This window comes from Mustela nigripes, chromosome 14 (genome assembly GCF_022355385.1).
Source record: "Mustela nigripes isolate SB6536 chromosome 14, MUSNIG.SB6536, whole genome shotgun sequence".
In the NCBI taxonomy this organism is placed as follows: domain Eukaryota; kingdom Metazoa; phylum Chordata; class Mammalia; order Carnivora; family Mustelidae; genus Mustela; species Mustela nigripes.
The window spans coordinates 87,829,454-87,843,674 of record NC_081570.1 but is presented as its reverse complement, the minus strand read 5'-3'; the positions used below and the strand labels follow the sequence as shown (position 1 = coordinate 87,843,674).

General features: G+C 38.9%; 1 pseudogene; it reads left to right on the top strand.

Annotated features, from left to right (window-relative positions):
- The first annotated feature begins 1,069 nt into the window (after nucleotides 1-1,069).
- On the top strand, nucleotides 1,070-14,221 carry LOC132002104 (glutathione S-transferase A4-like; annotated as a pseudogene).

Here is a 14,221-nt window from a genome sequence, read left to right as displayed (position 1 = left end):
AGATAACCAAGCTGAGGCAGGAGGCCTCCCAGCTCTCAGAAAATAAGCTTCTGTTATTTATACCACTCAGTTTGTGGCACTTTGTTAGAATAGGCTTAGTAAACCAAAATGAGATATTAAATAAATAATTTGATTGAGTAGATGATAGGCTCATAAGTATAAACTATTAATTCTATGTTCTTCAACAAGAGAAATTTGACTGAATTCCTAGGAACTTAAAATTTCCGGATCACACATGCACAATAGACAAAGCAAGGGGTTTTGTTTTTAGAGTGCATCACCCAACATTAAACTTTTGATTGTTAAACTAAATTCTCTACCTTATATTTCAGATACGAGAAGAAACACAAATAGATGGAAAGAGTAATGACGACCAACAAGTATGCATTGGAAAGCAAAGTGGGCTGTTTTGCTCTGTACAACTATACAATAATGGTTGGCAAACAGAATCTGAATGTTACTAAGCTGTGTGAAATTAAAAACTGAATATGAATAAAGTTCTATGAATGTGGAATAGATTCAGCTGAGACAAATATTACTCATTTCTTCTTGTGGGGATACAGTGAATGAGACCAACATAACTTCCTCACCTTTGAGACCTTAAAAGTATGCCATATATTAACAAAATTAAATATCATAATATTGATAATAATAACAATGAGTAATTATTTTTGTAATAGGCAAAATGTAGGGAAGTGAGGTCATCTATGGCAGGGGTTCTAACCTTGATTAGGAATCCAGGAAAGTATCTGTGAGCAAATGAGACCCAAAGAATGTATAGAAATCATCCATCTCAATGACAGTGAAAGAGAGGAAGTGTGTTAACTAAAGGAACTAGAATGATTGTATCATGAATCTGGGCAAAAAAGAAAATCTTGAAAGACCAAAAAACCTGAGCATGATTATTTTTCCTTTGGAGAGGGGTTAAACTGATCTCTTTTTCTTCCTCCCTCTCCCGTACCATCAAGTTCTTCCATGTGGTTCTGCAACTTTCTTCCAGACAGCACCTCCCACAGGCGGCTGCCCAACCTGACTGACACACTAGAAACGTGCACTAAAATAGTAAGACATGCCTCAGGGACTTGCCGAAACTTCTGCAGTGAAGAGTAACACGGGTCTGACCACCAAAATTGAAAATCTTCAATTGAAAATCTACTTCAGAGATAAAACGATACCAGAAATAGAAACAAGCAATCATCAAGAGAACGATTTAAAGCACCTGCTGATGATTAAGTCTCAGAGCCTAACTCAGGCAGAAGAAAAGTCAATAGTGTTCAATGAAGTAAATAAAGTATTGAAGAAAATAAAATCCTGGTTCCTAAGATAACAATAGTATTGATGTCTGCAGGCTCTGCGCGACAGATGCCCTCGCCTTCTCAGCAGGGGTGGTGGCGGTGTCATAAACTATTCGATATGGACAGACTCATCCCCAGGACAGAGCCATCTGGGTAGTTATCCTGGGTCCTGTCCTTCGGAGGAACCCTGCTCTACTGCCAGCAGTCAGCTGGGCAGCGATTCTTTGAGTCAGAGGGAACTGTTTGCCAGACGGAGCTAAAAAAAAGACATACACCAGGATTCCACCACAAGCAGGCCTTAAATTGGCCTGATCGCCAGAGCCAGCTAAATATTACGAGGAGCCACTAGGAGAACTATTTACATACTAAGCCCTAGCACCCCTGGGAGAAATCATTAAAGCGATTAGAAGTCCTCAACTGGGTGCCAAAGCCCCAAACCTGGCCCTTAGACCTATGTTGTTGTTTGGCCTGAATAACGTTGGCCCACATCCATCCTTTGTAGCGTTTTAAAAAAATTAGTTGCTAACCTTTAAAAACTTGAATTTCTGTACGCTCTTGAAAATAAGAGGATCTGATGGAATGTGAATCAGTGCCAACTGCATCTTTTCATCAGGGGCACGCATTCTCTCCTTTGCTAGCAGGCTAAGTTACTTTGTTTCTACGTCATTCGCTTCCTGTGGGCTGGCCCTCCTACTCATTTGAGTCCTAAGCCTACTACCAACACTCTGAACAAGAAGAGGCGAGGAGGATGGAGATTAGGAAATATTGACCAGAGAGGGGATTCATTGTCCAGACAAGAAGCAAAGGTCTAACACAGTTATATTAATTAATTCAGGAGAAATTGGAAAGATTAACCAGGTATCAAGGAAAGGGAATCAGATGGCATGAGAGGTAAGACATAAAGCAAGGAGCTAAAATGGGCTATACTATGGGATGATTTATACTCTTTCAACCAGAAAGAAGGCATCCAAGAACCTAGAAAGAACTTACCAGAGTAAAAGTCTCTGCATCAGTCAGCTCTAATAATTAGTCAGCAAAATAGCACAGATTGTGTGACTTAAACAACGGAAATTTATTTTTTCACAGCTCTGGAAGTAGGAAGTCTAAGATCAGGATGCCAGCATGTTTGGTTTCCTGTGAGGGCCCTCTCTGTCTTGCTGCTGCTGCCTCACTGGACCTTTACATGCTGAAGCTCTCTGGTGTCTCTTTTTCTAAAAATATTTTAATTATTTGAGAGAGAGCGCGCTCACAAGACGGAGAGTGGGAGAGAGGAAGAGTGAGAGAATCACGAGCAGTGGGGAGGGGTCGAGAGAAGGGAAGAAGTGGGCTTCCCACTGACCAGGGAACCTAACAGGGCTCTGTTCCAGGACCCGAGAATCATGAGGTGAGTGGAAGACAGCCTCCCGGGCGCCCTCTGGTGGTCTCTTCTTAATAGGCCAGCAGCCCTCCCATAAGGGCCTCATTTTTCTTGACCTCAGCACTCCTTGGTTGCCTCTCCAATGTTCCATCCCCAAATACACATTGGGGAGTTGAGACTTCAATGAATTTAGAGAGTGGGCCATTCCTTTTGCAAGAGTCCCCATCAAAGCTATCCTCTCCTGCTTAACCCTACATGATAATAGCATTATAATAAAAAACTGCATTCCTCAGGGTTCTCTAGAGGAATAGAACCAGAAGAACCATTGGCATAAGTTCTAGTCCAAGTCCAAAGGTTTGAGAAGCAAGAGTTTAGATGGTATTAACTCCTATTCCAATGCCAAGAGATCAGTGTTTAAGCTCATACAGTCAGGCAAAGAGAAAGAATTCTCCCCTCCCTGGTTTCTTATTCTGTTTAGACCCTCAGCAGACTGAATGAGGTCAGTCCACATTGGGGAAGTCAATCTGCTTTCCTCAGTCTACTGCCTATTCAAATACTGCCTATTCAAATGTCTTCCAGAAATATCCTTACAGATTCACCCAGAAATAATGCTTCATCAGATATCTGGGCATCTGTAATCTAGTCAAACTGACATATAAAATTAAGCATCACAAAAAATATTTTACGAATGAAGTGATCAGTGATTTAAGATCGGATCATCCCTACTTTATTCGCCTCTACATTAAGTATCTGAAGAAGACTTTGGAGAGTTTCTGCCAGAGACAAAGAACAATATAATGTAGGAGAAAATATGACTTTCACCCATAAGGAGTGACCTGAGTGCCCATCCTTCAGAGGGCTTTGTGAGACTACTGAATGGCTGTTACTCTTTCAGACTCAGATAAAATCAGTATAAATAAAAAATAAAAATCACTGCTTTGTAAAGAAACTTCAGCAGTCTAAAACTCTGGACTAGAAAAAAAAAAAAAGATCTTCTTGGGGGCTTCTGTGTAAGAATTTGGAACAATCTCAATGTAACTACTAGGAGTACTCTCTCTCCCCTATCATCATCATGCTGGAGGGCTGGACTTCTAAGAAGGAAAGTGCACAGACAACAGCATGGTATTTTAGCTGACTTTCCAACATCTGAGAAATCAAGCTCCATTGATTGGGGGACACCTGAGTGGCTCAGTTGCCCTAAGCATCTGCCTTCAGCTCAAGTCATGATCCTAGGATCCTGGCACCAAACCCACATCAGACTCCCTGCTTAGCAGGGAGACTGGTTCTCCCACTCCCTCTGTCCCTCCCCGTGCTTGTGCTCTCTCTTTGTGGCAAATAAATTAATAAAATCTTAAACAACAACAACAACAACAACAACAACTCCATTGACCATTGACTGCCATGGAATATTATGCACCTGGGCTAGAATCATGATCTGCAAGACCACCTGTGCTGAACATCCATAAGGGGCTCAACATGTAGTCGACTATATTTTTATTTTATTTTACTTATTTTTTTTTAACTGTCTTCCCTAAAAATTTCTTGAGGAAAAGAAGAAATTAAAGAAAGAGTTTAAAACAACAAAATTTTCTTACTCTCCTCTGGAGTTTACAGTTTGGAGTGATTTGTGTGCTACTGGGAAGATGGAATAGAGCTACTTTTTCCTAATGCTCCCACTAAGCACAACTGAAAAACCCTATACATTTTAGGTAAAACAAATATAAGGAGATTCTGAAAGATCAAAAGAAGAAACCAGATCATCTGAGGGGGCACCTTGTTACAGGGATGGGGGTAGGAAGTCAGGATCCCTTCCCCCTCAGTCGCCACTGATACTGCGAAGCCGTGTCTTGCTGTGCAATGATGAAAAGTCTTCACTCACCATTAGGCCTCTGACACCCCATCCCCCTGCAGTGGGGAGAGATGGGAGCCTCTTTACTGCCGGTGGGAAGTGGAAATTCAGGCTCCCAAGGGCTTCCCTTGACAACACAGGTGAGGTGGGGGCGCAGGGAGGGCCTCATTACCAGCCAGTGGAGATTGAAAGTTCCAGTTCCCTAGTTTGTCTTCTCTGACACTATTCCAGTAGGGATAATGGGGAAGCCTGTTAACAACGTCATAAAGATGGAAATTTACCTTGTTTGTTCCTTACTCAGGCTTTCATTGTGTCAGTGGATGTAGGGCCAAAAGGTTTTGATTGGACTGGAGCAGTTATTATTGCAAAGTTTTTTTTGCCTTGCTAAACTTCCCTTCATATGCTTTTGGGTGGAAACAGCAAGGTTTTTTTTTTGTTTTTGTTTTTGTTTTTGATGAGGGGATATATCTATTCCTGTTTTATAAAATCCATGTTCACTTAGAACCTCAGAATATGCCTTCAGTTGAAAATAGGGTCTTTGTAGATATAACCAGGTAGATGAGTTCATTTCGATTGAGGTGGATCTCAATTCAGTAAGACTGGTGTGGGCACCTGGGTGGCTTAGTCGTTAAGTGTCTGCCTTTGGCTCAGGTCATGATCCCAGCGTCCTGGGATGGATCCTTGCATTGGGCTCTCTGGTCAGCGGAAAGTCTGTTTCTCTCTCTCCCACTTCTCCTGCTTGTATTCCCTCTCTCACTGTCTCTCTCTCTGTGAAATAAATAAATAAAATATTCAATACGACTGGTATACAATTAGGAAAGGAGAAAACACAGGTACAAGGAGACACAGATTAAAAAGGAAGATGGTTGTCCTCCTAGAAACTCCAAAAGAATCTATAAAAATAAAAATCCTAGAACTAATAAGTTAATTCAGTAAAGTTGAAAGACATAAAGTTAACATACAGAAATCAATTGTATTCCTATATACTAGCAATGAATACATGGATACTGGATTAAAAATACAACATCCCATAACACTTCTGAAAAATGAAATCCTTAGGTGTATAAATCTTCAAAATATATACAGGATTTGTAAGCTGAAAACTACACAACACTGGAAGATAACAAAGAAAACATAAAAAATTGAGAGATTTACTGTGTTCATGGATTGAAGCATCAACATAGCAAAGTTGCCAAATCTCCCCAAATTGATACATAGGTTTAATTCAAATCATGTCATAATTTAAACAAGACATTTTTCAGGCATGCACAAAATTATTAAAAAATTTATGCTGAAGATCAAGCAACTGGAGTAGTTAAAACAATTTCGAGAAACAGGAAGGAAGTGGGAGAATTGATCTACCTGGTTGTAAGACTTACTGTATAGCTGAAGTAATCTATGATATTGTTAGAAGACTAGAGAGATAAACCAGCAGAAGAAAACAGAGAACCAGAAATAGACACAGATATGTCCAAGTAATTTTTGACCAAAGTACAAACATGATTCAATAAAGGAAAAGTAGCTTGTCCAACATCTGATGATAAAGCTACAAATTGGGGTACCAGGATGAAGGAGCCCTTCTGTAAGAGATTTTCTTTTTCTTTTTTTTTTAAAGATTTTATTTATTTATCAGAGAGAGAGGGGGAGAGAGCGAGCACAGGCGGACAGAATGGCAGGCAGAGGCAGAGGGAGAAGCAGGCTCCCTGCCGAGCAAGGAGCCCGATGTGGGACTCGATCCCAGGATGCTGGGATCATGACCTGAGCTGAAGGCAGCTGCTTAACCAACTGAGCCACCCAGGCGTCCCCTGTAAGATTTTCTAAAGATGGTTGCCTGAGGTGAAAATTCTTAGATAACATTTCACCAAGATTATGGTGAAAATATTGGGATAATTAGAGTGGACCATGGAACACCCACAGTAGCCATCCATCTCTGAGGTGTCTTTGTCCAGACCATTCAGGCAAGAAATGCAAGAAAACAGCAAACATAGTTCAAGCGAAATGTTTGCCAGGCCCATGAGAACCTTACAAGGGTAGGAAGAAGGATTATGACTGAGAGATGGGGAGCTCATTTTGATCAGTCATTAACAGACTAACTGTGAATCTTATGGGGGTTACAGATGTTACAGACTCCATTCTTGATTACTACAACCAATTGCTAAAGCTGGGCATTAGAAAATGATGTTAGTTAAATACATTAACAAAGAATGTACAAACTTTAAATTAAAATCTCTGGTGCCTGATCTGAGTCTTGCTTCCAAACCTCAGTTGAGAACTTAAGTATGATCAGAGAGACTAAGAGGATAAGAAAGAAATTAAGGAGACAAAATGGTGTCTCTAGTGGCTAGCTCGACCTTCCAAGATAGAAGAAATCACTGGAAAGAGTTTGATCTCTAGGGCCTCCAAACGAAGGGAAATAGACAAATGACAAACTTTTCTAATGTAAAAGAACATCCCATTGCAAAAGTTTTGTCTTTTTTGTGCTCCCATGAAAAATGAGACAAGGGGGAACTGGTCCTAAGTTAAAATTTGAAAGTGGGGGTGCCTGGGTGGCTCACTGGGTTAAGCCGCTGCCTTCGGCTCAGGTCATGATCTCAGGGTCCTGGGATCGAGTCCCGCATCGGGCTCTCTGCTCAGCAGGGAGCCTGCTTCTCTCTCTCTCTCTCTCTTTCTGCTTCTCTACCTACTTGTGATCTCTCTCTGTCAAATAAATAAATAAATAAATCTTTAAAAAAATTTTAAAGTGAAAGCTCTTCTAAAATAACTTTGCTAAATACATTTCCTTAGAGATAAAGGACTTTATTCTTTGGTTTTATTGTTTGCAATCAAATGGGGTAAAATTTTACTAAGAAATTTCAAGGTTTATGTGAGTTGGAATATGATTTTTCTATTAATAGAATTATAAGCAAATATTAAAAATTCATCCTGAAAACAGGGTGTGGCTTTGACCTCTCTGGGAAAAACTGATGGAACATTAGAAACGTGTGGTAGGGGTAATTCTAAGGTAGCTTTGTGAGTTCCACCTCCTGGTGTTAAATCCCATGTAATTTCATCCCCTTGATTGGAACAGGACTTCTGTTTTGCTTGTAGAAAGTAGAATATGGAAAAAAGTGATGGAATATCACACTCTTTGATTAGGTTATGTTATATGACAAAGGTGGTGAGATGTCTTTCCCAAGATTACATTATGTTCTATGAAATTCCATTTTAGCAGATTAGTATACAGGAAATTCTCCTTCTGTGCTTGAGGAAGCAACCAACCACAGTGTGACCTGCTTGTGAAGAGGGCCTCATAGTAAGGAACTGGAGCAACCTCTAGAATCTGAGGGTGGACGTCCACTGACAGCCAATAAGAAGCATAGGTCTTCAGTCACACAGCCACAAGGAAATAAATTCTAACAGTTGAATGAATTAGGAAGTGGATTCTTCCCCCTGTCAGCTCTCCAGATGAAAATGAAGTCTAGTTGCCCCTTTGATTGCTGTATGTGAGATCCTGAGCAGAGAACCTAGTTAAGCTGTGCCTAGGCTCTCGAAGCCCTGAAATTGGGACATAATAAATGTGTGTTATTTTAAGCTGTTAAGTTTTTGACAGACTGTTATGCAGCAAATATATCTAGATTGAGTCATAATTGCCCACAGCAGAATGGTATTAGTCTTGGTAAAACTCAAGGGAGGAAGAAGTGGTAGACTCCCTGCTGAGTAGGGATCCTGACCCTGCTGGAGCCCAGGACCTTGAGATCATGACCTGAGCTGAAGGCAAATGCTCCCCTGACTGAGTGACCCAGGCACCCCTCAGATTTTTTATTAGAATTTTTATGATGAGACCCCAGTTTCTGAGACTTCTGAACTGTTAATATGTCCTCACGGAATGCCTTCTACTTTTTCTAACAGAAAGACATTTTTCAGATTTACAATTGAAATTGGCTATATTTGTTGAGAAGCTATATATAAAAGGAGATTAAGATTTATTATATAACAGGAAATTATAGGACATAAAAATCCTTCAAAATGAGTAGAGAAAAAAGAACTTCAGGGAACTAAGTTGTTTTCTGATAACTTTAATCTGTTGTGACTGAATGTAGGCTTTTATCTATATGGTGATCATTCAATCACAACAAATGCAAAATTGGAATTTACCAGCCAGCTCTGTTTTACTTCATTCAGATCTTTGAAAATTTATACCAAATCTCACTTTCCCTGCAACTTTATAGATCTTATGTGTTTTTTTTTTTATATGAAAATGATGTCCAAGAACAGCTAAAGTTATGGGGGGAATACCTAAAGTTAAGTGCTTACAGAATTGTAACATATATATGCTGAACTTGATTGGGCTTTTGTAATATATGTTTGTTCTCTAGTAGTAGGGCCATGTGTAGTATAAGTCACATCAAAGTCACATCAAGTTGTTGGTTTTCTTTAAATATATATATTTTTTTAATTTGACAAACAAAGATAACAAGTAGGCAGAGAGGCAGGCAGAGAGAGAGAGAGGAAGAAGCAGGCTCCCCACTGAGTAGAGAGCCCGATGCAGGGCTCCATCCCAGGACCCTGGGATCATGACCTGAGCCAAAGGCAGAGGCTTTAACCCACTGAGCCACCCAAGCACCCCAGAAGTTGTTTTTTGCCCCAAAAGTTGTTTTTCATGTTTTCTGAATAAATTTAAAATCATAATGTATGACAAATTTGAAGGTTCTGAATATTTTTGATGCTTTTTGATATTTTTGATAGTGGTGATTAGCTTGTGGAAAACCTACACGCGCACACGCGCACACACACACACAAAGAATATTGTACTTAATGATAAAACTGTTAGTGACAAAACAATAGACAAGGTCCTCATTAAGGAAAAAAGAATGCAATGTGGAAAACAGAATTGAATTCCAAGAGTACAGTTCAAATAGAGGAAGAGAGCAGGGGATTTTTGACAAAATTTGAGAGAAGTTTATTAAGTAGTTAGGGGTTTTGCAACACAGGAGTCTCTGATTAGTAGGGCAAAACAATACTGATAGTAGGAAAAGTAGAATTTCTTTTTCTTTTACTTTTAAGTGACTAGGGTATTTCTTGTTCTGCAAACACTGAAGTCCTCTGAAGGACAGATGGGACAGGTTTTAAAAAGAGGAAAAGATAATTTTAGGCTTCAAAATCTAAAAGGACAAATCCTAAGTTAAAAATACTCTTTGAGTTGACTCTATTTTGCTAACTGGGGATGTTAAAATTACTGACCAAATTGCTGTTTGTAAATATCTGTATAAAGCAGAATGAGATGGGGCCTAACAACCAAAGTGACAACTCAGATTTATTAACATTAATTCATGGCTTAAGAAAGAAATGGAAAATATTCTGTGTCCTTACCGAGGTGCCATAATTGGAGAAAGAAACTACTTCCACTTGAGTTGGGAAAACAGCTGGTTGAGTTCAGTGTCACAGTTTGCTGTGGAAAAGGCTGGGCAGCAGGGTAGCAGGCTAGTAAGGGGAAGGATCTAAAAATAGCAAGAGTAACTGCTGGGGCTCAAAACACGAGTCTGTAGCAAGAGGCATTTCCAAATCTGATGAGCAAACTTCAGTAGAGCCAGAGGAGGCAACGTTCAGATGGGACCAGAAGCAATGCCTGTGGTACTTGGGATCCATAAAGCAGTCCTCCCTGGTGTTCCATCTAGCTGCTCATATCCCAAAGTAAGGCAGATTAGGTAAGGTTTACTATCTGTCCGTATGTGGCAGGCTGGTGGAGATTGGGTTCCAATGACAAGCCTGAAAGAAGGAATAGACAAAACCAAAAAACAAAACAAAAACAAAATCCAAATGGTAATGGTAAGATATGAAGGTAAGAGAAATATGTATAATCTTGCTATGGTTTATCCATACTAAGCTACTTATAGTCTTCTGATACACATATCATTTCACTCATTACCATGTGTTTGAGAGCATGGGTGTTTAAACAAGATAGCCTCAGGCAGCCTAGTAGCCTGACATATCTGAGAAAAGCTACCTACCTCTTTGGATCAGAGATTTCACACCTCTAAAGGGAAGTGGTAATGCCTATTCCTTAGAATGAACTGGAATGCAATGCATGTAAATTACACATCAGAGAGTCTCCTTGAGAGTACAAAGTAAAGGCTAATTTATTTGCTCTTTGACATGCTATGTCCTCTGCCAGGAAGTACTAATCTAACATTTTACTCCTCCTGAGGTTATTTACTCTTCAGTTCTCATTATATACACACACACACACACACACACACACACACATATATATATACACATACATATATATATATATATATAATGTTTTATGTTATGTTAGTTATCATACCATACATCATTAGCTTTTGTGTAATGTTCCATGATTCATTGTTTGTGTATAACACCCATTGCTCCATGTAATACGTGCCCTCCTTAATACCCATCACCCGGCTACCCTGTCCCCCTATCCTCTTCCCCTCTAAAATGCTCAGTTTGATTCCTGGAGTCCATAGTCTCTCATGGTTCATCTCCCCCTCTGATTATCCCCCTTCATTTTACCCTTCCTTCTCCTAATGTCCTCCATGCTATTCCTTATGCTCCACAAATAAGTGAAACCATATGATAATTGCCTTTCTTTGTTCAACTTATTTCACTTAGCATAATCTCCTCCAGTTCCTTCCATGTGATGCAAATGTTGGGTATTCATCCTTTCTGATGGCTGAGTATTATTCCATTGTATATATGGACCACATCTTCTTTATCCATTCTTTTGTTGAAGGGCATCTTGGTTCCTTCCACAGTTTGGCTATTGTGGACATTAATGCTATGAACATTGGGATACATGTGCCCCTTCTTTTCACTACATCTGTATCTTTGGGGTAAATACCCAGTGGCACAATTGTTGGGTCATACGGTATCTCTATTTTTAACTTCTTGAGGAAACTCCACACCGTTTTTCAAAGTGGCTGCACCAACTTGGCATTCCCACCAATAGTGTAAGAGGGTTCCCCTTTCTCCACATCCTCTCCAACATTTGTTGTTTCTTGTCTTGTAAACTTTTGCCATTCTAACTGGTGTAAAGTGGTATCTTAATATGGTTTTGATTTTATTTTCCCTGGTGGCTAAAGATAAACATTTTTTCATGTGTCCGTTAACCATTTGTATGTCTTCATTGGAGAAGTGTCTGTCTGTTCATGTCTTCTGCCCATTTTTTGACTTGATTATTTGATTTTTGAGTGTTGAGTTTGAGTTCTTTATATATACAAGCCCTTTACCTGTAGTGTCATTTGCAAAATACCAATGGCATTTTTTCAAAGTGCTGGAACAAACAATTCTAACATTTGTATGGAACCAGAAAAGACCCTGAATCACCAAGGAAATGTTGAAGAAGGAAAACAAAGCTGGGGGCATAATGTTGCCTGATTTCAAGCTATATTTCAAAGACAATATGGTACGGGCACAAAAACAGACACATAGATCAGTGGAACCGAACAGAGAGCTCAGATATGGACCCTCAAACTCTATGGTCAACTAATCTTTCGACAAAGCAGGAAAAAATATTCAATGGAAAAAAGACAGTCTCTTCAATAAATAGTGCTAGTGAAATTGGACAGCTATATACAGAAGAATGAAACTAGACCATTTTCTTATACCATACACAAAGATAAACTCTAAATAGATGAAAAACTTCAATGTGAGACAGGAATCCATCAAAATCCTAGAGGAGAACATGAACAGTAACCTTTTCGACATCAGCCACAGCAACTTCTTCCAAAACACGTCTCCAAAGACAAGGGAAACAAAAGTAAAGTTGAACTTTTGGGACTTCATTGAGATAAAAAGCTTCTGCACAGCAAAATAAACCGTTAACAAAACAAAGAGAAAACCCATGGTATAGGAGAAAATATTCGCAAATGAAACTTTAGTTCTCATTCATGATTGTTTCCTCAGTGAATCTTCATTCCAACTCTCATTTTAGATTAATTTATACTGTTAGAAGAATTTGATACTATAGCTGGTTGTTACATGTTAGTCTTTCTTATTAGATTATTTGTTTCTTGAAATCAGTCTTATCAATATCTGTAACCCAAACACAGAACATAGGACCTGGTACAGAGTAATTATTGTATATGCTTTCCTGAAATGATTTGAACTAAATGCATAATGACTCATATCAAAATGTCTTGCCTCATTTACTTTATTATAAAGCCCCCAACTTGTTTCACATAGTCTCACTGATACTTCATCTTTACTTTATACTCTTCAGTTTATAACTCCATAGCACTGCATGTTTGTTTCTTTTTTGGACAGTCTTTGAGAACACAATGTATGTCATCTAATTTTTTGGAATCCTGCATCCACAGTACCAAGCACATTTTCAGTGCCCAATATGTGCTCATTGGGAACTTAAATATGTAAGTGGCTGGGTGATTGAATCTATTAAGAAAAAAACATTTAAAAACTAGGAAATTGACATATAATAAATGCTTACCTTTTAAACGAGGATTTATAAATTTGCAACGATATAAAATACAATAAATTTTCACTTATCCCTTATTTAAACCATGAAAAGTTAAACTGTTAGATATTTCCAAATTTTGATGTATAAACTGGTTAATTTTCATCATCTTCAAATTATCTTTTATGTTGACTATAATTCCTGTTTCATGAGTAATATATTTTATTGACAGATTACTTTGCTAAGTGGATGGTGGTAAGAAAACTAAATTTTCTTTGTCTTAATAGCTTATTCATTTGTTTGTAAAGATAATTATTGCCTCATTTAACCATTTTAATATAAGTTCATATGAACACCTTAAAATGTTCCATTTGCTGTTCAGAATGTAATAATATCCCATCTACATAGATCATGACTTAGTGATTTAAGTTGTATCTCCCCAAATCTAATATGATAATGTCACAGATCAGCCTAAAGCCTACTGTGATCTAATTAGTACATAAAGATGAAATCAATACAATCTTCATGGTGTGACCTACATTGTCTTTCATGGTCTCACCTAAATCATTTCCAGCCTGATTTCCTAAAAGTCCTATCATAAACCTGTGTCATACCCCCTCTGAAATCTTCACCATTCTCAATATGTATCAGACTCTTCAAAAAGTCACCTTTCATTCCTTCTCTCTTTATTTTCAGGAGTCCAGTTGGGGGAAGTATTCTTAGAAACAGAATGGCAGTTGTAGGAGTTGCAGGATGACAGCCACCTGCTGTTCTAACACGTGCCAATGGGTGGAATGGATAGGATGAAGACAGGAAGCGTTCTCCACTACATAGCGGAGAAACGCCATCTCTTCTGTGAGGACCTCAAGGGGAGAACCGTCATTGACATGCACATGGAGGGGACACTGGATCTGCTGGAACTGATTATCATTCATCCTTTCTTGAAACCAGATGACCAACAAAAACAGCTAGTTAAAATGTCCTGGAAGGCTATAATTAGATACAAGTCTGGGTTTGAAAAGGTTTTAAGGGATCAGGGGAAAAGATTGCTTATTGGTAATCAGCTGAGCCTTATGGACTTGATTCTGCTCCATATCATTTTGGCTCTAGAATAGAAAGTTTCTACTACCCTGTCGGCACCTCCAGGCGTTCACAGCGAAAATAAGTACTATTCCTAAAATTAAGAAATTATTGAATGTGGCAGCAGGAAGAAAACTCCTCCAGATGACATCTACATACATAAGAAAGAACCATCTACATCTCTACACTATAAAACATCACATATGTCTGTGAGTGAGAGTTAG